The sequence below is a fragment of the Barbus barbus genome, assembly GCF_936440315.1.
Source record: "Barbus barbus genome assembly, chromosome: 4".
Classification (NCBI taxonomy): domain Eukaryota; kingdom Metazoa; phylum Chordata; class Actinopteri; order Cypriniformes; family Cyprinidae; genus Barbus; species Barbus barbus.
This window is the reverse complement of record NC_136732.1, coordinates 7,808,975-7,829,403: the sequence shown is the minus strand read 5'-3', so window position 1 is coordinate 7,829,403 and position 20,429 is coordinate 7,808,975. Positions and strand designations below refer to the sequence as shown.

The 20,429-nt window shown below is 39.0% G+C and overlaps 1 pseudogene across 1 annotated transcript in view; it reads left to right on the top strand.

Annotated features, from left to right (window-relative positions):
* Positions 1-20,429, top strand: part of LOC306867941 (centrosomal protein of 112 kDa-like) — a 178,908-nt pseudogene that overhangs the window by 126,172 nt on the left and 32,307 nt on the right. The window contains exons 21-22 of the transcript XR_013785800.1: positions 3,683-3,745; positions 15,752-15,901. The product of XR_013785800.1 is annotated as a centrosomal protein of 112 kDa-like (transcript). The remainder of the gene's footprint in view (positions 1-3,682; positions 3,746-15,751; positions 15,902-20,429) is intronic.

Sequence of the window (20,429 nt, the reverse complement as noted above, 5' to 3'; positions counted from 1 at the left end):
ATCCCTGTAGGTATGTGTGCTGATGTTTATTTTCCTTCTGTTTTAAAGTGTATGATTGGAAGGGTTAGTGTTGTGATTGCTCAGCTCCAGAATTAGATTGTTAATGAAGGTTGGCTTAAATACAGTGACGTTCAAATACAGCGTTCACACTTCAAAGGCCGTGGACTCACACTGGCAATATTGTGAAGCGATTGCAGCACCTGATAGAAGCTCAAAGCGCCTGTAGCTCTAAGATGCCTTTGGCAAGGTACAGACATTTACTAGGAAACACACACAAAGCAGTCCAAATGCTTAATTTTTCCATGCTTTTCCAGCTTTCTTACTGTTTGTGTTTTTCCATACTTGTGTATATCAGCGCAGATCTATTAAGCACCGTCTGTTCATCAGATCCTCTGTTCCTAGGTCAGTGTTAGCATGTTACAGGATTAATTCTTTTAAAAAAAGAATGAAAATTGTCTTCATTTACACGTTTTCTTTCATGGAAGACTGAAAGTTGTTTAGCAAAATATTCAGGCTCAGGGGGATAGCCATCATTTCAAAAGTGAGGGGGACAGAAATGACAATTAATACCTTCTTCTTCTTTTTTTAAGTCACAGGTTTTATTAGTAGTAGTAGTATTTTCTTCTTATCAATTACTTTTAATTGACTAAGAAATCAAATACACTGCTGGACAATAACAAAGACTATAGATGGCAATATCCAATCATTTGCATTCTATAATATGTTTCCCTCTATATTTTCCTAATGATAATTTTATTAAACACTTCTTTTCCCATTTTTATCACATAATAAGGCAGAAAATATATTTTGTAGTTTCTGTACTAAATAGTATGTGAATTAGCACTGCATTATTCATACTTTATTTATTTATTACCTGGAGATGACTTGAAAAACACATGTAAACCCAGTTGCATACCATGGGGTTTCAGTCAGGGCCTTCAGTAAGGAACTGTAAACTACATACCCACATCTTACACATCTCTGTTACAGCAGCCATATGCATATAATGCGCATATTATGATGCACACAGGCTAAATGCAGAGTAAATTTCCCTACATGGATCAGTAAAAGTAATCCGCCAATACACGGGTCACTATGCACATTCATGTCACTCTGAAATGACGATGCGCCCACAGCAGTAAAAATGTACAAATGCTGGACATCCACACAACCCCACCACGTATACCTCCATAACAATGTGCGTGAAACAATACTCATCAAATAATAAAGCACTCACTTGTCACTTGTAAATAAAGTCCATGTGTCTGTCATTCCATGTCTATTTACTCGAATTAAAAAGTAAATACGGCCAACAAAATAACTTGTTGTGCTCGGTGCTAGCTGTTAGCCACTCATAGCACTCATAGTTGCAATCTTTGAAATGGGCATGTCACTAGACCCAGAGGGCGTGCTGTCATTGAACGTCAAAATTTGATTGGCTGATTCTGTCACTAATGCTCGTTACAAATCAGATGTGACATCTTTCAACAAAAGGGTAGCACTATCTGTAGTGCTGGCCTCAGACTTTATGTAGGATATTTTAGTTCAACCTCAATGAAACTAATCATAGGCAATTTTGTGGACATTACACAAATGAAAATGATACCTAAATAATCAATAAATCATTTTTCATCGTGTGTTTATTGTCTACACGTTTCATCATTCAAATCGTTTTTGCTTTATATTCAGCTTAGCTACAGCAATCGCTGGATGCTTTTGTCCATATTAGGGATTTCCTGCACGTGACAAGTTATTACTCTATGAGTCTGTTTTGGACTGTCTGCATGAGAACGCCCTCTGGCTTTAAGTTTGAATGAAACATACCCTGCATGAGAGTGTTTAGCGCTCTATAATGTTCATATTGCCTCATTTTGGATATAAATAAAATGTCAGTTGACAGGTCATGCATAGACTGTACTGTCTCTTTTAATTTAAATGTAGATTTATGTATACTGGCCCTAGAAAACATGTACGTGAACACACCTGCCCCAAAAAATTGCAGGGGGCTAATTTACATTTTATTAAAAGTGGGGGGACATGTCCCCCACATATTGTACACCCATATTCACGCTGCTCTTCGATACACCGAAAACATACAGTGACCAGGCATTGCACCAAAAAAGTAAATAAAAGTAGCATAAAATTAGTCCATACGATTTATGCACTATATTCTAAGTCTGTATTCTTTTAGCTTTGTGTGAGCCCTTTTATGGACTGGCCATCCATTCAGGATTTAGGTCCGAAATTTAAGAATGGATGTCAGGCCTCGGCAATCTCTGTCCTCTTGGATGTTCATTCTATAGAAAAGAGACACATTCAGCTGACTGAACGTTCAGATAAACATATACTTTTGTGTTCAACAGAAATAATGTCATAAACATTTGGACGACATGATGGTACATTTGAGTTTTCAGTGTTGGTGTAACTATTCTTTTAAGCATGAAGAAATTCGTAAAAGGCATAAATTTGCCATTCAAAATGTCATTCACACAAAGTTCCCCATTACCCATTGGCAGAATTAAGGAAACGCAAGATCTCTATGGCAACACAAGCAGCAAAAAAAAAACAAAGAATATCCTTTTATAGATGCTAGAGTTACCTTGTTTCTCTCATCAGTGCAAAAGGCTCAAGGGGACATACGGTGACTGACAGGATGAGAGAGCGAGGGCCCTGGATGGATCTGCTTGTGGATTTGCTGGTCTGTTATGTGTTGCTTATGTGTTGATGCCTCCGGCCCAATGCATCAGTAACATCAACCTCAACATCGACTTCACCTGCATGTGCATGTGATCACTTTACATATTTTACTGAGGGCTTTTCACACTAGAGTTTTGACATCAGAAACTTGAGTTCATTGTGTTATTGTGGAAGCTGTGTTGTCAACATTATGTGGACTTTCACAAGATTAGATCTTAATAAACTACTTATGTATTCTGGTAAAATAGATTTTTGCAAGCCACATCTGATCAGTTGATTGGCTCAAAAGAAATGTAGGTCACACTTTTATGGACTTTGTGCACCAGCCAAAGGAACTGCCATTGAAAGGAATGAGAATGCAAATGGATAGCTCTCTATCTAGGTGTTGAGAAGATTTTTTGCTATGACCCTACCTTACCCTATATTAGACATCAATGGCCAAGGCGAACTTTTTGCGTCCTATCTTTACAAGTTTATGATAGGTAGGAAGCAATACAGTGGTGAATTGCTACTCTTAGTGCCAACATACCAACCTACATTTGTTACCTCTAATATAAGTTTTAGTGAGCAAGCAACAAAAGCGCATCTGTCTCTTCACAACAAAAATAAATAAATAAATAACCCTTGTATAGTCATTTATCTCTTTGTTTTTTTTTTTTGCTTTTCACGTTCTTGCTCTTAAAAGCTTGGTGGAGTTTTTTTTTTTTTTTTTCATATTCTTATTTTACATATAATGTTGGGATATTGTTCTCTCTCTTCCTGTTAAGTGGTGATAAGTTGGCTTCTGATGAAAGGCCCGTGTGCTGTTGTGGTGTCAGGCCTGGCCCTGAGCCCAGAGCTCCAGACACACGCATGCCAACATGCCTGCCAGTCGCAGAGGTCACGGCAAAGCGACTCCCCAAGCTTCCTGCCAGCCGATGCGGTGTCATGTGTCTGCACTCTCTGTTTCTAACACCCTCCTCTCCTGTGTTCTCTTTCATTACAGACCAACAGCAGGTTGAAGCATCTTGAGAAGGAATATAATCAGAAGCTGGCCAAGTCTGCACAGGTAAACATGATTGTTTGAATGTTCTGAGGGAGCTTAAAAGGAAGGAAAAACACTATGTCCTGCTTTTCAGTCCAGATAGATAGATAGATAGATAGATCAAGTCAAGTCAATATTATTTGTATAGCGCTTTTAACAATGCAAATTTTGTCAAAGCAGCTTTACATCGGCTGGGTGGCTTTATATCAGCTTTACAGTATTTAGACGGGGAAATAGTTTGTCGAAATAGTGTCATTCTCCTCTGGCCAGACAAAATCAGCAGTTTAAATCTAGGCTAAAGCAGAATCAGATTGTGCAAAGGACTCATCTGGTTCCTGTGGTCTTGTCCCGATGGCCATCTTGGAGACAGGGTCTTCACTGGGGATCAGTCTCTGGGGCTCATCTAGGTGTCCTGGCTGTAGAGGTCATCTCTAGGTGCTGATCCACTATCTGATCTGGATACAGTCTGGATCTGGGTGGCTACGGTGACCTCAGAATAAGAAAGAAACAGACTAATATTAGCGTAGATGCCATTCTTCTAACAATGTAACAAGTACATCAGGTGTTTTGGGAAGTGTTCCCGGTTCCGGTTGACCTAATTAATGCAGCTTAACAATCCTTTAACGGATTGGCCGTACTTCCTGGTTCTAGTAAGAACTCTAGCTGCTGCATTTTGAACCAGCTGGAGTGTGTTTATTAAACGTGCAGAGCAACCACCCAGTAAAGCATTACAATAATCTAGCCTCGAGGTCATGAATGCATGAATTAATGTTTCTGCATTTGAGATTGAGAGCATAGGTCGTAATTTAGATATATTTTTAAGATGGAAATATGCAGTTTTACAAATGCTAGAAACATGTTTTTCAAAGGAAAGATTGCTATCAAAAAGTACGCCTAGGTTCCTAACTGATGACGAAGAATTTACAGAGCAACGATCAAACTATTAGACAGTGATCAAGGCTATTACATGCAAAAGTTTTTGATCCAATAATTAACACCTCTGCTTTTTCAGAATTTAGCAGTAAGAAATTGCTGGTCATCCAGTTTTTGATATCAACTATACATTCCATTAGTTTTGCAAATTGGTAAGTTTCATCAGGTTGCGAATAAATATAGAGCTGGGTATCATCAGCATAACAGTGAAAGCTAACACCATGTTTCCTAATGATATCACCCAAGGGTAACATGTAAATCGGGAAAAGTAAGGGGCCAAGTACTGAGCATTGAGGTACTCCATACTGCACTTGTGATTGGTATGATACCTCATCATTTACTGCCACACTAGACTCGGGGCCGGTTTCCACTGCTCCATCGACCTCCCAGACACCGCTGGATTGACCTGGAGAGAAGGGATATACCGGTGTCCTCGTCCGCGACTTCCCCGAGCCTGCCGCCGTTCGCGGCTCCAAACGAGCCTGTCGGCAGAAGATAGGGCAAGCCCGCCTGCCGAAGATAAGGCAAGCCCGCCACCCCAAAATATGGTAAACCCGCCTGCCGAAGATAAGGCAAGCCAGCCATACGAGAATGTGGCAAGCCCGCCAGATATGGACAAGTGTCCTCCGGTGCCTGCGTCTCGACAGTGCCCTCCAGTGCCTGCTCCTCGCCAGTGCCCTCCAGTGCCTGCTCCTCGCCAGTGCCCTCCAGTGCCTGCTCCTCGCAAGTGCCCTCCAGTGCCTGCTCCTCGCAGGTGCCCTCCTGCGTCTCCGCTGGTCCCGTCCAGCCCTCCTGCGTCTTCGCTGCTCCCGTCCAGCTCTCCTGCGTCTCCGCTGGTCCCGTCCAGCTCTCCTGCGTCTCTGCTGGTTCCGTCCAGCTCCGCGCTGCAAGAGCGCCCCCGAGAGTCCGCGCTGCCCGAGCGCCCCCGAGTGTCCGCTCCTCCCGAGCGCCCTCAAGTGACCTCGCCATCAAAGCACCCCCTAGTGCCTGCTCCTCCTCAGTGGCTCCCAGAGGGGAACTTCCCCAAGAAAACTTTGGGGGGGGGGGCTATAGGGTCACGACCTGTGTGGCTGGGCCAAGGGCCAAGGCCACAGAACCCCTTTACCCGTCTTGGCTACCTGAAAAAATAAGGCCGTGACCTCCTGAGTCTCCTGATCCGCCATGGCCTCCTGAGTCCCTGGATCCGCCATGGCCTCCTGAGTCCCCTGTCCTGCCATGGCCTCCTGAGTTTCCTGATCTGCCATGGCCTCCTGTGGGTCCCGGAACGGGCCCCGCTCTGGAGGCCGGTAGCTACCGGCCCCTTGATCCCTGGAGGCCTCCAGAGCATTTTGGAGGGGGGCGTAATGTCAGACTGTGTCTCGTGTTTCTCCGCCTCTCGTGTCCATATTTGGCCTTACTGTTCCTGTCCTCGTTCCCTGTAATCATTAGTTCATTAGTCCCTAGCCCTGTGTTTAATTACTCCGCACCTGTTTCTGTTCTTCCTCGTTGATTTCCCTGTATTCTTAAGCCCTGTGTCTCCCTGTCTCCCATCTCCTGTATTGTTCATCATTCCCCAAGCTCCTCATTCCGTGTTTTGGATTGAAATAAACCTTGTGATTAGAATCTCCGTGTCTCCTCGCTCCTTGCTCCAGAGTAGCGTGACAGTGTACTTATAGATATATTTATGTAAAATACTGCTGTTGATAACTGATTTCATTTACTTATATTAGTTACAGTTTACATATTCATTGTGGTATTTTTGTTTAATTTTGTAGTGTGTAGTGTTTGGGGCTGTTGCTTTAAGGCAGGGGTGCCCAATTCCTGCAAAGTTCAGCTCCAACCCTTCCCGGCGTACCGCCAAAGCCACAATGTTAGCATTAGCTGTTACGCATTTTTGGCTAAAGGTTGCAGACTTGCCTTCCAGTGGCTTTGTCAGGAGTCTTGTTTATTAAAGTGGCACTGATATAACTAGTAAATTAATAAATAGAAAATAGCTAGATCTTAAATGGTGGATTATTTATATCACTGATATATGTATGTATATATATATATATATATATATATATATATATATATCATCAATGCTAAAGCATTAAGCCATTATAGACGTAACAGTAAGGCTTGCTTTCCAGAGGCTTTGTCAGGAGCATTATTACAGACAGGTGTGTTTGATCAAGGCTGGAACTGAGCTCTTCAGGTAGGTTGATCTCCAGGAAAAGGATTGAGAATCTCTGCCTTTTCACATGACTCACATCAACATTCCCCAGTGCATTTGAACTCTATGGATCGAAATATTAAGCTTCATTACGTGGGTGGTCTCTGTGTGAGAATCAAAATGTTCAAAAGATACAGAGCGTACAAGAATATATCAAGTTGTACAGCACAAAGAAATGACATTGAGAAACAACGCATGGCACAAAGTCATAGATGTTACCTGTTAGCTTCTCCTTTTCTCTTCCTGCTGATCTGTGTTACCAAGCCAGCTTATTAAATTGCACTTTCATGATGCTATGTAGAGGATGGAAATCTGCATAACTGCATTTTGCATTCTGTGTAGTGGTCGCCATATTTTGGGACACACTCAAGAGCACACAGTGACAACAAACACAAATCAGACTAGTATATCATTAGTCAATAAGACTAATATTTAATTAACTGATTCTATTATGACTAACTATTAATAAGCAGCAAATTAGGAGTTTATTGAGGCAAAAGTCATTGTTAATGGTTTATTAATAGTTAATAGAGAGAATTGCACCTTAAAATAAAGTGTGACCATTAATTTGAGCATTCAGTCATGTGTCCGAGACACTGCAAATATTCATTACACAGTATCATTTGGACTTGTGTGCCAAGAGGCGCTGATATAACTGCTAAAATAACAAATAAAAAATAGCTAAATCTCAAATGGTGGATCATTTATATCATTGTTATATATCATCAAGATTAAAGCATTAAGCCATTATAGACATAACAGTAACTCTGTAAAACTTGAAACAATTGCTATGAAACAATGTGTATTGTGAAGAGCACTATACAAATAATCAAGTGCAAGATTCGGTAGCACTTTATTTTAGGGTCTTTTAACTAGTTGCTTATCAGCATGCATATTACTAGAATATTAGCCATTTATTAGTAGTAATTAAGCACATGTTAATGCCTTATTGTACATGACCTTATTCTACATCCCTAATCCTACCCAATACGTAAAGTTAAAAAATACCTCACTAACTATTAATTAGCAGCAAATTAGGAGTTTATTGAGGGAAAAATTGTAGTTAATAGTTAATGTGTTCCCTATTCTAAAGTGTTACCCAAGATTCCTCACTAAGAGATGCTGAACAAGGAAGCAGTTTTGGTTAAGTTGTTTAGCTCACTTTCACCATTGTGTTGCTTCAATGCTGGAAAGCTGAAAAATCAGCCATGGCTGCTAATAATACAGCAAGTGTTCTTAGGTTATAAACACAGTATAATATAAAATGTCTGTATTAACTGCTACTCTGTCTCTACTGTAGCACCTGTGCCCTAAAATCCCACAATGCATTGTGTTACTGACATCAGGTTCCCGTTCTCTATACAATGATTGTCATGTGAGGGTCAAAGCGTCCCATGACTCTTGTTTTGAAACACGTGTTAAAGCCCTGATGCAAGTCATTTTAAGCCAGGTAATTTTTGTTCCAGACAAATAATGTTGATTTGTTAAATGAATTGTACATTAAATTTACATGGTTCCCAATCCAAGTCTTGTTGTATCCCCAACTCTCTAATAAAACACACCTGATTCAACTTACCAGCTCGCTAGTAGACTTCAAGACCAGTTGGGAGAGACATCCAAAATATGTACTGATGGGGGTACTCCAGGACCAGGTTTGGGAACCACTGTATTAATGTATTTGACAGGCACTTTTATCCAAAGCGACTTATTGCATTCATTGTGTATACATTTCCCCAGTTCATGCACTCCCTGGGAATCAAACCCATGACCTTGGCTTTGTTAGTGCCACTCTCAACTGTTTGACCTCCAAGAACATTACTGGTACTAATAGCTTCAACTGTGTCATTCCTACCATGCAGTGCAAATAAAAGGAGTGAAAATAAGAGGTGTATTCTATCACTTTCATTTTACTTTAATTTGCCATTTGTATGTCCCCTGGTACTGCTCTAATTTCTAGAATAAAACACCTATTCAGTGAGTTTGGAGTAAAATATGTTTTAAATGTTGTCTTTTGGACAAAAGGTTCATAAATGCTTCTCATGTTTGGAAATATGTTTGACGCGTGTTGCTTTTTCAAATGCATGTTATAAGTGTTACGGGGCTGACGAGACGTGAGACGTGCGGATCCATATGCAAGGCTTTATTATAAAACATGGTCAGAAAACAGGCAGGGTCAGACAGTGGCAAGCAGGTATGGCAGAGGCAAGACAGAGCAATCCGGGGCGCAAGCGTGGGTCGATGATCGGCGAACAGGATCCAAAGGGGCAAGGCAGAGAGATAATCCAGAGACGAGAGCAATAATCCAAACAGGGAGCGAACAGAGTCCAAACGGCAGAGGCAAAGGGTAAATCCAGGAAACAAGAGCAGGGTCAAACACGGCAGGAAAACAAGGCAAGACTAGAACTATGACTATGGCTCTGTAAAGTTGCTATCGCTGGGTTAGTGATAAACGCTAACAATACTCGGCCGTGAGCAAGAGCAATCCCAGGCTTAAATAGAGTGATGGTGATTGTGAAATGGTGATCAGGTGTGTGTGATGAGTGAATGGTGACAGCTGATCTGTGCAATGCATAGTGGGAAATGGAGTCCAATGTGTTGTGTAGTGTGAAAAGTCCATGTGGTGAACGGGTGACCTCTGGTGGTGAATGAGTGGAAGTGCATGGCCAGGATTCGTGACAATAAGTGACTCAATCATTTACTACTCAAGCATTTACTACTGATCACAGAGCCGTATTTCACTGACAAGCCGCACATAACAGCTTTTGTGATTTCATAACCACACAAAACCAAACAATTCAATCGCGATTTTGATTAATTGTGCTGTTCTACGAGACAGATTCTATTACTTACTTATAGAGACAGTAACTTGTTGCCACCTGATGGTGTAGCGGTGTAACCTGCAGAAAGAGGAAAATTCCCCCTACTAGTGGAGGGATACACACAGTGAAAAGTCTCAGTGCTGTTGGACTGTATATCAGCACTCTTGGACGCCGCTTTATCAAATTCAATATAATGTGTCAAAATAATGTTCCAGATATAATGAGGACATTCAATGTGCTGCATAACAGGAATGACCCATATGTTTAACTTTTTTAATAGCAATATGATTTATTTCTATTTAGTTTTAGTTACAACGTTGAAATAACAGGAATGACCCAGCTACTTTTTTAATAACTTGTGGCAAACTGCAGATAATAACTTTATCAATCCTGCTTGCCTTGTCTGTAGTGAACTACTTTAAGTCATGAGAGGCTTGTTAGGCAGCTTGGCAAACCACAGTGTCAGAGTGGCTTCCTCAACACGATTTTCCCCTATGCCTCAATAACACAACTTGCCCTCTGAGGTGTTGGACACATGCATTTCATTTTGTAGCCCCTGGTAATACTCATACTCGACACTTGTTGCCCACTCTCCGTTCCCGACCGTGATTTCACACTCAGATCTATCGGGTGTCTGAGCGCTTATCTCTCCTCTATATCCCATACTGAGGCCGGCCTCTGCCATATGTTAAACATTAGATTTAATCTGCTCAACGCCATAACCTTCATTCTTCTCTGTGTGTAAGATTAGCACAGAGCTGAACTCCTGTAGATGTTGTGAAAACGTGCTGTTCGGTGTGAGGTTGTGGGCCTGTCATAATTGCCTCGCATTACCTTAGTCCCAGCTCAAACGCTCGCTCTTTTTTCATGGCCCCATTTTCAGTTCTCTCCACAACATAGAGCGCTGAACGTCAGATTGACAAGCAGATGTTGTGTGAAAACACATGCCTATTAAATTACACAATGCTTGACATCAAAAGAACACACTTTGAGTATGAGAGAAAAAGAGTTCACAGGCGTTTTCCCATTTCTAAATAACCTCTGAGAGGGCCACTGATGATTAATTCCTTTTCCGAGGCACAAAATTGGCATTCGCTGGATAAACATAGTTTTCCTCTCTCTTCTTTCCCACTCGCATTTGGTGGGAACACGTCTTTGTTTAATACACATTAAATGCGCCTCCTCCAAACACAGGCCTTACTCCTCTTATTAAGCACTCTTGTTAGCAACATTCCACCCAAAAGGGCAAAAACGCAAAAGTACAGTAGCATTATTGATTTAGTTCTTATTGTATTTTCAATTTGTACTTTCAATTTCACTTCGTTTTAGCTGTCACACTGTTGTTGTTAGTCTTAGTTTAGTTTATAGTAACTTAACAGCGTTAGCATTTCCATCTGCTATTTTAGTTTTAATGGCATTTTCAGGTTTAATTGCATTTTTTTCAGCTGGGTTGTAAGGGTTTCAAATTTTATAATATGCCGTTCATCTAAAACAAAATTTTATTTGTAAAATTATAATAAAAAATTGTTTTTCTTTGTTTTGTGGTCATAGAAATGATGGAGTGTATATGTCATTTTTTGGACTATCGTCTTGTATAAAAAGAGAAGCAACATGAACACTTTTGAAAATTTCACTCTTAATATGTCCATTTGGCCTTGGAAGAATAACCATAAAAGAATACATTTCTGCTGCTGCTGTGGCGTCCCATAAGGCATTGCAAGGTTATATAGACAAGTGTCCTTTGAACTTCTGAAGGACATACTAACCTATGCCATCAACAGACATCTCTCAGATGTGCCCAAAGCAGTGGAATCGCATATGAAGTGCGCCAATTAAATCCGTACCATGCCATACATTGTCTAGATCTCAGCTCTGGCTCTTAGCATGCACTGTACTAGAGTGTTTATAATTAGCATTTTGGAAATCCAGCTCCTCTTTGACTGACTTTTAATCTTGCTAGTGTTTGAAGCTCTCCAGCTAATGATGAGACAAGGTGTTGTCCAAACAGAGCTTTGCTTTGTACAGCTCTACTTTCACTTCCACCATCATATAGATATGTGTCCTAGAGCTGCTGCATTATTCAATTTTATTCATGTGCATATTAAGACACCACAGCTCTGTGGTTTTCACATTTCACTGGTTTAGCTTTAATATATGTTAAAATAAATAATGTTGCTTCTTTTTCAAACATTTACAATAGCAACCACCAAAATACCATAGTTACTACGATTAAATGATTTTATTTACAAGTTGGTGATATTAACACTTAGTATAGGGACCAATTCTCCCTATTAACTAGTTGCTTATTAGCATGCCTATTATTAACACATTGGCTGTTTATTAGTACTTTTAAAGCAAATATTCTGCATGACCATATTCTACATCCATAATCCTACCCAATATCTAAATTTAAAGGATTAGTTCACTTTTAAAAAAACTTTTGCTGATAATTTACTCACCCCCATGTCATCCAAGATGTCCATGTCTTTCTTTCTTCAGTCGAAAAGAAATTAAGGTTTTTGATGAAAACATTTCTCAATATAATGAACTTCAATGGGACCCAAACGGTTCAAGGTCCAAATGACAGTTTCAGTGCAGCTTCAAAGGGCTTTAAACGATACCAGACGATGAATAAGGGTCTTATCTAGCGAAACGATCGGTCATTTAAAAAATAAATAAAAAAGTTTAAGTTTTATAAGCTCAAATGCTCGCCTTGCTCTGTTCTGTGATGCGCGTTCGTGACGTCACGTAATACGCAATTACGTGGTTGCTAGGAGGAGCCACCGCAGAGAACAGAGAGCACATGGTAGAAGGGAGAGGATTTTTTCCACACATATTAATTTATTTGGTATTCCAGAAGAACACATTATCCGAACATATCATTTGCCAAGCCACGTTATTTTTCATTTGCTTCAGGAAATAAAAGACGATTTGGAACCCTCAACTAGGAGTCACGCAATACCAGCTCTATCAAAACTTCTTGCAACTTCTAGCTTCATTTTTTGGCCTCTGGTTCTTTTCAACGTACTGTGGTTCCTTTATTCTTTATTTGTGACTACTCTAATTTTTGCGCTGCGCTTGGTGTATTGCGTTGGTCGATATGTAAATGAGATGTTGCCTCTGTGTTCTGTCATTTGCGCGTTGTTAGGAAATCACCCGCAGAAATTCCCACACCCATCGGCACTGTTTTGGAATTGCGCTCTCGCACTAATTTGCCCTGTTTAGTAAAACTGGCCCCAAGTTTTACGAATGACTCTTACATTTTCTACAGTAAATCTAAAAATCTTGTTCTGTGTCATTTCTCTTTTGATTCCAGTAAGTTCTGATGTGGAGTTACCACAGTTTCACGACTAGTATCTACTGTAGTAACTGTGGTGTTTTGACAGAAACTCTGATTAACTGTTTGTGTGTTGATCCATCGCTGATCCATCGTTTCGGATGATTCCCTAAAGTCTCATTATGTCACTGAAGCTTATTTTGTTTACATATTTTTTTGGTCCATATTGGTACATCAGTCATCCATCAAAAAGACATTAGGATGACAGTTTAAGACCTCTTAGCTACAGTGTAAGGTTTCCCTCAAACTAAAGAGAAGCTTTAAAATGAAAGAAGATGTGCTGAAGCCATTAACGCCAAAATTCCCAAATATCAAGAGCAAGGAATAACAATCGCGGGATGAGTGTGTCCCTTCAGGCAAAAGACTAGATGCAAAAATCTGTATAGCCAAATAATTATTACCATGAGAACTTATGTTACCATAATAATGGGGCGTTTGGTGCTTTCATGTGGTTCGCCCACTGACAAAATAAGCCTAATCTCTCCCTCTGTGTCCGCTCCAAGAGTTCACTCCCAACTCCCACACAATGAACAGATTCCAGTAAAACCATTCCTCTGAACATTTATGCACAATAAACAATTATCTGTCTAGCCCTGAGCTGCACCGTTGCCCTGCGCAATGCTGCTGCCGCCGCTGCTACTCTCTTGGCTTGCAGTCTCATTTGGACTGCAAGATTTCAAAGGGCCAGTTTTTCTCATTTTCATCTCGCTAGAGCTTCATTAAACAGTCCGTCTTCTCTCTATGCCCCTCTGTTCTTTTTCAGTTTGGGTTGTGTGTGTGAAATGTGAAGAGCAACTGTAGTGATGCAGGGGTGGTCATTTGGGATTTTATTGTACAGCTTTCATTTGGGCCCTAACAACACTGATTCTGACAGGACGCTGGAAAGGCTAGAGGCTAGACCTTCATCTGCGCTTGACAGATTTTAACAGTCATTAAGTGTTTGCATGGACAACAAAACGATAACCATTAAAATCTGTGCATTATTAAAACCCAATAATGCATTACATTGAATTTTATAGTTGACTTTTTTATGGTCTTGACATTGAATCGTAAATATTGCAAAAGATGGCAGAATGCAGATAAACATGAAAAGTAATTGGGATAATTGGGGGAAAAAATGAAGTTTTACTTGAGTTTCTTGCAAAAAATGCAGTTTAAGCAGCACAACAGTTTCAACACTGGCAATAAATCAGCATATTAGAATGATTTCTGAATGATAATGTGACACTTAAGACGGGAGTATTGATGCTGAAAATTCAGCTTTGCATCACAGGAATAAATTAGAATTAAAAATATATTAAAATAGAAAACCAATATTTTAAATTGTAATAATATTTAACAATATTACTGTTGTTTCTGTATTTTTGATCCAATAAATGCAACCTTGATGAGCAGAATAGACTTTTTTTTTTAAAACATAAAAAATGTTACTGATCCCAAACCTTTGAACTACCTACTGACACACGACTGAAAAACTTGACACGATTACACTGATTATGCATAATAACCGTTGTGTGATGTCAACACCTTAATATTTTTTGGAACCTGTTATACTTTTTCAGGATTTTTTTTTTTATGAATAAAAAGTTTAAAAGAACAGCATTTATTCAAAATAGAAATATCTTCTAACAATATGTCTTTACTATCATTTTTTTATTATTAATTTATCACATCCTTGCTGAATAAAATTATTAATTTCCTTAAAAAGAAAAAAAAATGACTGACCACAAAATTTTGAACGGTAGTGGTTATTGTTACAAAATATTTCAAGTTTAAATAAACGCTGAACTTTTTAACTTTTTATTCATCAAAGAATCCTGTATCACAGATTAAAAAAAAAATATTAAGCAGCTGTTTCCAACATTGATAATAAATTAAGACTAGAGTAGTGATGCTGAAAATTCAGCTTTGCATCACAGGAATAAATGATATTTTAAAGTATATTAAAAGGGTTATTTGACGATACTAAAAATAACATTATTTTGTGTAATGCAATGTGTTTACGTGGTTTAAGGTTAAAAAAAAAACATTTTTCACATACCGTACATAATTGTTGCTCCTCTCTGCCCTGCCTTTCTGAAGCGCGCCGATTTTTACAAAGCTCATCGTTCTGAAAAGCACGGTGTGCTCTGATTGGCCAGCTATCCAGTGTGTTGTGATTGGCCGAATACCTCAAACGTGTGATGGAATGCTACGCCCTTAACATATTTGGAAACACACAACATGGCAGCGATACTACAGCAAAAATAAAAGTTATGCCTTCTATATTTAATGTAAATTATGCTAATTCAAGATTGAGACTCTCACACTTGTTGTTTATTGATCACATAGATACTGCTCACTTTTACATATTCCCATATAGTTTATGGAATAATATATTTGTTTTATTCGTAGCTTCTTTTTTTTTACTCACAGAGTTTCTTGGCTGTAGTTAAACAGTATATTCTCCAATTCTGAACCGTTCTCATCCATTTCATGTGCTTATTGCTTTATCTGCATTCGGAGCATATTATGTATTATGTAACACTAGCAGCTGAATTGAGACCTTAGCTTCCAGTGAAAAGATCTACTGAAAACCTCAAAGACATTGCTGAATAATTTGACTCCAGCTGGTCAAGCAGAAATTCAGCAGAATCAATTATCTGAGTAATTAAAGCAGACCCTGGGGAGCTTTACTGATCACTGAGCTCAGGAGCCTGTTGCTGTAGTTGCCCTGACATATTTTGTGTTTGGATGTGTCCACACAGGTGATAGCTGAGCTGCAGACGTCTCTGAGCAGAGACAAGGAAGACAGCTGGCAGACGCAGCAGAGTTTAGAGAGACAACTACAGGAAGCACAGGGCTGTTGGGATGAGGAGAGGAGACAGATCAACAGAGATGCTGACCAAACCAACAAGGTCAGGAAACACACATACACAATGTAATCCTATCAGCAAGCAGACGGGTAATAGGCGACAGTATTGCAAATGTGATATAAGCATCTCTAGTTGCGTTTCAACACCAGTTAAGTATTCAGCCATTTCATATTTCATATGCATAAGTTAGTCAATCACACCTGAGATAATTTACATAAGGAATTATTAAAGGTACAGTAGCAAAACAGCCTGTTTAATTTATTTTTAAAACAGGGTCAGGGAAAGGGTAGAAAATGCACATGAAAAACCTGAACATTTTTGGTGACCAAACCGAGCGTTATAAGAGGATTTCAGCAACAGAAGTGTAGAATATGGCCCAACAACATAGTTTCATATAAGTTGGCAATGAAAATGAGCTTAACATATAGCACCCTTAACAAAGAGGCTTCTTTAGATTCATCCAGATGATTTGTTGTTCCGTTGTCTTGACCAATCCATCATGGCTGACTGAGTGTTTTCAGCTCTTTTATGTGTGTGACAACTGAAACAACTCCACACAAAAGACTTCCAACATGCCTTTTTACATGACAGAGGAGACGGTGCAGAGTGCGGGAGTCTGGCCCGGGCTTTTATGGAGTAGACATGACTTTGCTGTCCTTTGTGGAGCTTTCAAAGAGGGTTTGGGATCATGGCCGATTGGAGTGTGGTGTTTTTACGAGCGTTTTGAAGTGGTGACCTCTGCTTTGAACTGCTCAGTTTTGTCACTAAGGCTCTAATGCTCTCTGTGTTCAGGGTCGGAATTAGAAATCACTCCTTTGGATCTGACCGCTGCTTTTCCTGTACTCTCTCAAACGGTGACTACGGTGTGTACGTCATAAACATCATAAGCACATGCTGAAATAGAAGCTGTGTTCAGAATGGAAGATTAGCATTGTGTATTTAAAACAATAATACCATATTACAATTCCAGTAAACTGTATATGTGGGGGGGGGGGGGTTCATTTCGTATTCTATGCATATATTTACATATGTCTCTATATCATTTATGCAGCTTTATTTTAAAATAAAACGAAAACCCAATAGGATTTTTATTGCTGTTTGTATTATTTTTTGTTCATCAAGCCTAAATACAATCGCCAGAGGTAAAAAGCTAAACATAAGCTATAAAGAAACCACACCATGTCACATGACCTCAACGTCACCATCACTAGACTTCTAATAGCTTTTTTAATTATTTAAAAACTTTGATTTAGATTTATAAAAGTTTTAAAGAGTGCGGTTGAGGCTGTAAATGAGGCTGTAAACACAATGAGGCTGTAAAAGTGGACTATTGAGTATATATGAGTTTACCTGTTGAGCTTGATGACATTTAATGTCCCGGCAATCTTTACAGTTTATTAGCAACCCCACCTTTTTAGGTAAAAGCTTAAAACGTTATGAGGGGTATTACGGATGTAATAATGGTGACTTCAGGACAGTGGAACTGGAAACGCTAAAATGCTAACTCGTTTCCTGGTTTTGACCATTTAAAAAAAGTAATCTATGCAACACTAAAAGAGCCATTCGCGAGTCTGTAAAGAGTCTGCCTACTCTTGCTTTAGAGTGTGAAATTTTATCACTATTTATGCCAGATTTTATTGCTGGTTTGATATACAGTCGTGGTCAGAATTATTGGCACCCTTGGTAAATATGATCAAAGAAGGCTGTGAAAATTAATCTGCATTGTTAATCCTTTTGATCTTTTATTTTAAAAATTCACAAAAATCTAACCTTTCATTGGATAATAAGAATTTAAAATGGGAGGAAATATCATTATGAAATAAATGTTTTTCTCTAATACACAATTAACGGCACCCTTTTATTCAATACTTTTTGAAACCTCCATTTTCCAGTTTAACAGCTCTAAATTTCTCCTGTAATCCCTGATGAGGTTAGAGAACACCTGACAAGAGATCAGAGACCATTCCTTCATCCAGAATCTCTTCAGATCCTTTAGATTCCCAGCTCCATGATGGTGCTTCTTCTCTTCAGTTCACCTCACTCATTTTCTACAGGAGGTCAGAGGACTTGAATGGCCATATCAGAAGCTTGATTTTGTGCCCAGTGACCCATTTTTGTGTTGTTTTTGAGGTTTGTGTTTGTTTTTGTCCGGTTGGAAGATCCAAACATGGTCCATTATAAGATTTCTAACAGAGTCAGTCACTTGTTGATTTTTTTATCTGTTGGTATTTGATAGAATCCATGATGCCATGTGTCTAAACAAGATGTCCAGTGCCTCCAGTAGAAATATAGGCCCACAACATTAAAAATACAGCAGTATATTTCACTGTACACATGGGGTACAGTGAAATACTGTGTGCACCAAACCCATCTTGAGTGTTTGCTGCTAAAAAGCTAATTTTTTAGTTTCATCTGACCATAGAAGCCAGTCCCATTTGACATCCCAGTCATGTCTGACAACTGAATATGCTGGAGATTGTTTTTGGATGAGTGAGGAGAATTTTTCTTGAAACCCTCCCGAAACACATGTGGTGATGTAGGGGCTGTTTGACAAATTTGTTTTATGGTTTTCTGACCCCGAAACTCAACCTTTCTCTACAATTCTCCAGCTGTGGTCCTTGAAGAGTCTTTAGCCACTCAAACTCTCCTTCTCACCGTGCATTAGGACGATATAGACACACGTCCTCATCCAGGCAGTTTCATTACATTTTCTGTTGATTGGAAATTGTTAATTATTGCCCTGATGGTGGAAATGGGAATTTTCACTGCTCTAGCTCTTTTCTTAAAGCCACTTCACTAATTTGTGAAGCTCAATTATCTTTTGCTGCACATCAGAAATATATTCTTTGGTTTTTCTCATTGTAATGGATGATTAAGGGAATTTGGGCTTTGTTTTCCCTCCTATTTATATTTCTGTGAAACAGGAAGCCATGGCTGGATAATTTCATGTTCCTAATCACCCTGGAGTGCTAAAAATTGTGAATATGAATGGGAATATACTTCAGAGATATTTTACTCATAAGAATTTCTAGGGGTACCAATAATTATGTCCAACTTGTATTTGAGAAAAACATTTATTTCATAATGAGATTTTCCCCCATTTTCAATTGTTTTAGTTCAATGAAAGGTTAGATTTTTGTGATTTTTAAAAATAAAAGATCAACAGGATTAATAATGCAGGTTTATTTTCAGAGCCTTCTTTGATCATATTTACCAAGGGTGCCAATAATTCTGACCACAACTGTATGTTATCAAAATGTGAGGTTTGCGAGTAGTTTTTGAGGTTTCAGTATTTCCCCATTCAATTAGAAAGGAGCTGTTGTTGCATGGCTGAGGATAGCTGCCCGAGTGAACTGCCTTTCCTTGAAAAAGACTGGTTCTAGTAAGTTACACTGTGAGTAGCACTGATTAGATTTCCTGATCTCTCTCCTTCTGTTTAACTGGATTCAGTTTCTTTCTTAATTTCTAAACCATACTCGCAGTTTATGATCAAAAGCACCAGTTTGATCAGTGTTTTATCAATATAAATGAGTAAAATCTGCAAGGTCTGACAGGATAGTTACCAAAATGATGTGCAAGTGTGGAAATGATACCAGCTGCTGAAAGCTTCATACAAGGTCATAAACGAAACCATCTTTCCAGACCTGCATGTATCATGTGTTTCCCACAGTCTGCAGATCATTATGAATACAGCGTGACATGCATATACAATGTCAAAATTATTTAAAAACTTTCTCAGTGCTTTCCTGAAATAAATACTGACCTTTAGAAACATGGTTTTCTCCACTGTGCCAGCACAATGTCTCTTAACAGCTGTGTTTTAAAGGGATTTTAAGTTGGCATGAAATGAAAATTCGTCATCCTTTTTCTAAATGCATGTTATAGATGTTATTGTGAACAACATTTAATATATTTTTTGTGTCTACCTTGTAAATTAAAGGTGACATATCATGAAAATCTGATATTTTCCATGTTTAAGTGCTATAATCGGGTCCCCAGTGCATCTACCAACCCAGAATTTTTTTTTGGTAAGCCTTTTGCTCCCCTCTTATTATAACATTACCTCCCCTTCATCTGTAAGTTTCCATCCACGGTGCCGCCATTGTGTTTTCGCAAACGACAGCGGTGTACCAGTTCTAATGCCATGGTGAAAGTTTTAGCAAAGCATGCTAACTGTTCTGTCTTTGGCTGCACTGATGATCACAGAACACTATTTAGAGTCCTAGTCTTAGAGGTGACGAGAGCAGTGGATTTATTGATTTATTTACTGTATATTACGCTGCTGCCACACTGTAAAAAAAAAAAGAAAAAGTTGAGCCAACTTAAAATTTTAAGGCACCAGCTTCAGCAGATTTTTGAGTTCTCTCAACTTTTATTTTATTTTTTTTACAGTGCACACAGATCTAATATAAATGTGATTTCTTTCCCAACTGTTTACCTTCTCAGACATAACCGACTGTTTTTGTAACCTATGTGTGTTTTTAACATAAACTTGTGTGTATTTGACAGTTTAAGCTCAATAAGACATGAAAGCTTAGTTTACTGCATGCCGTGTGACAGCCTAATTCGC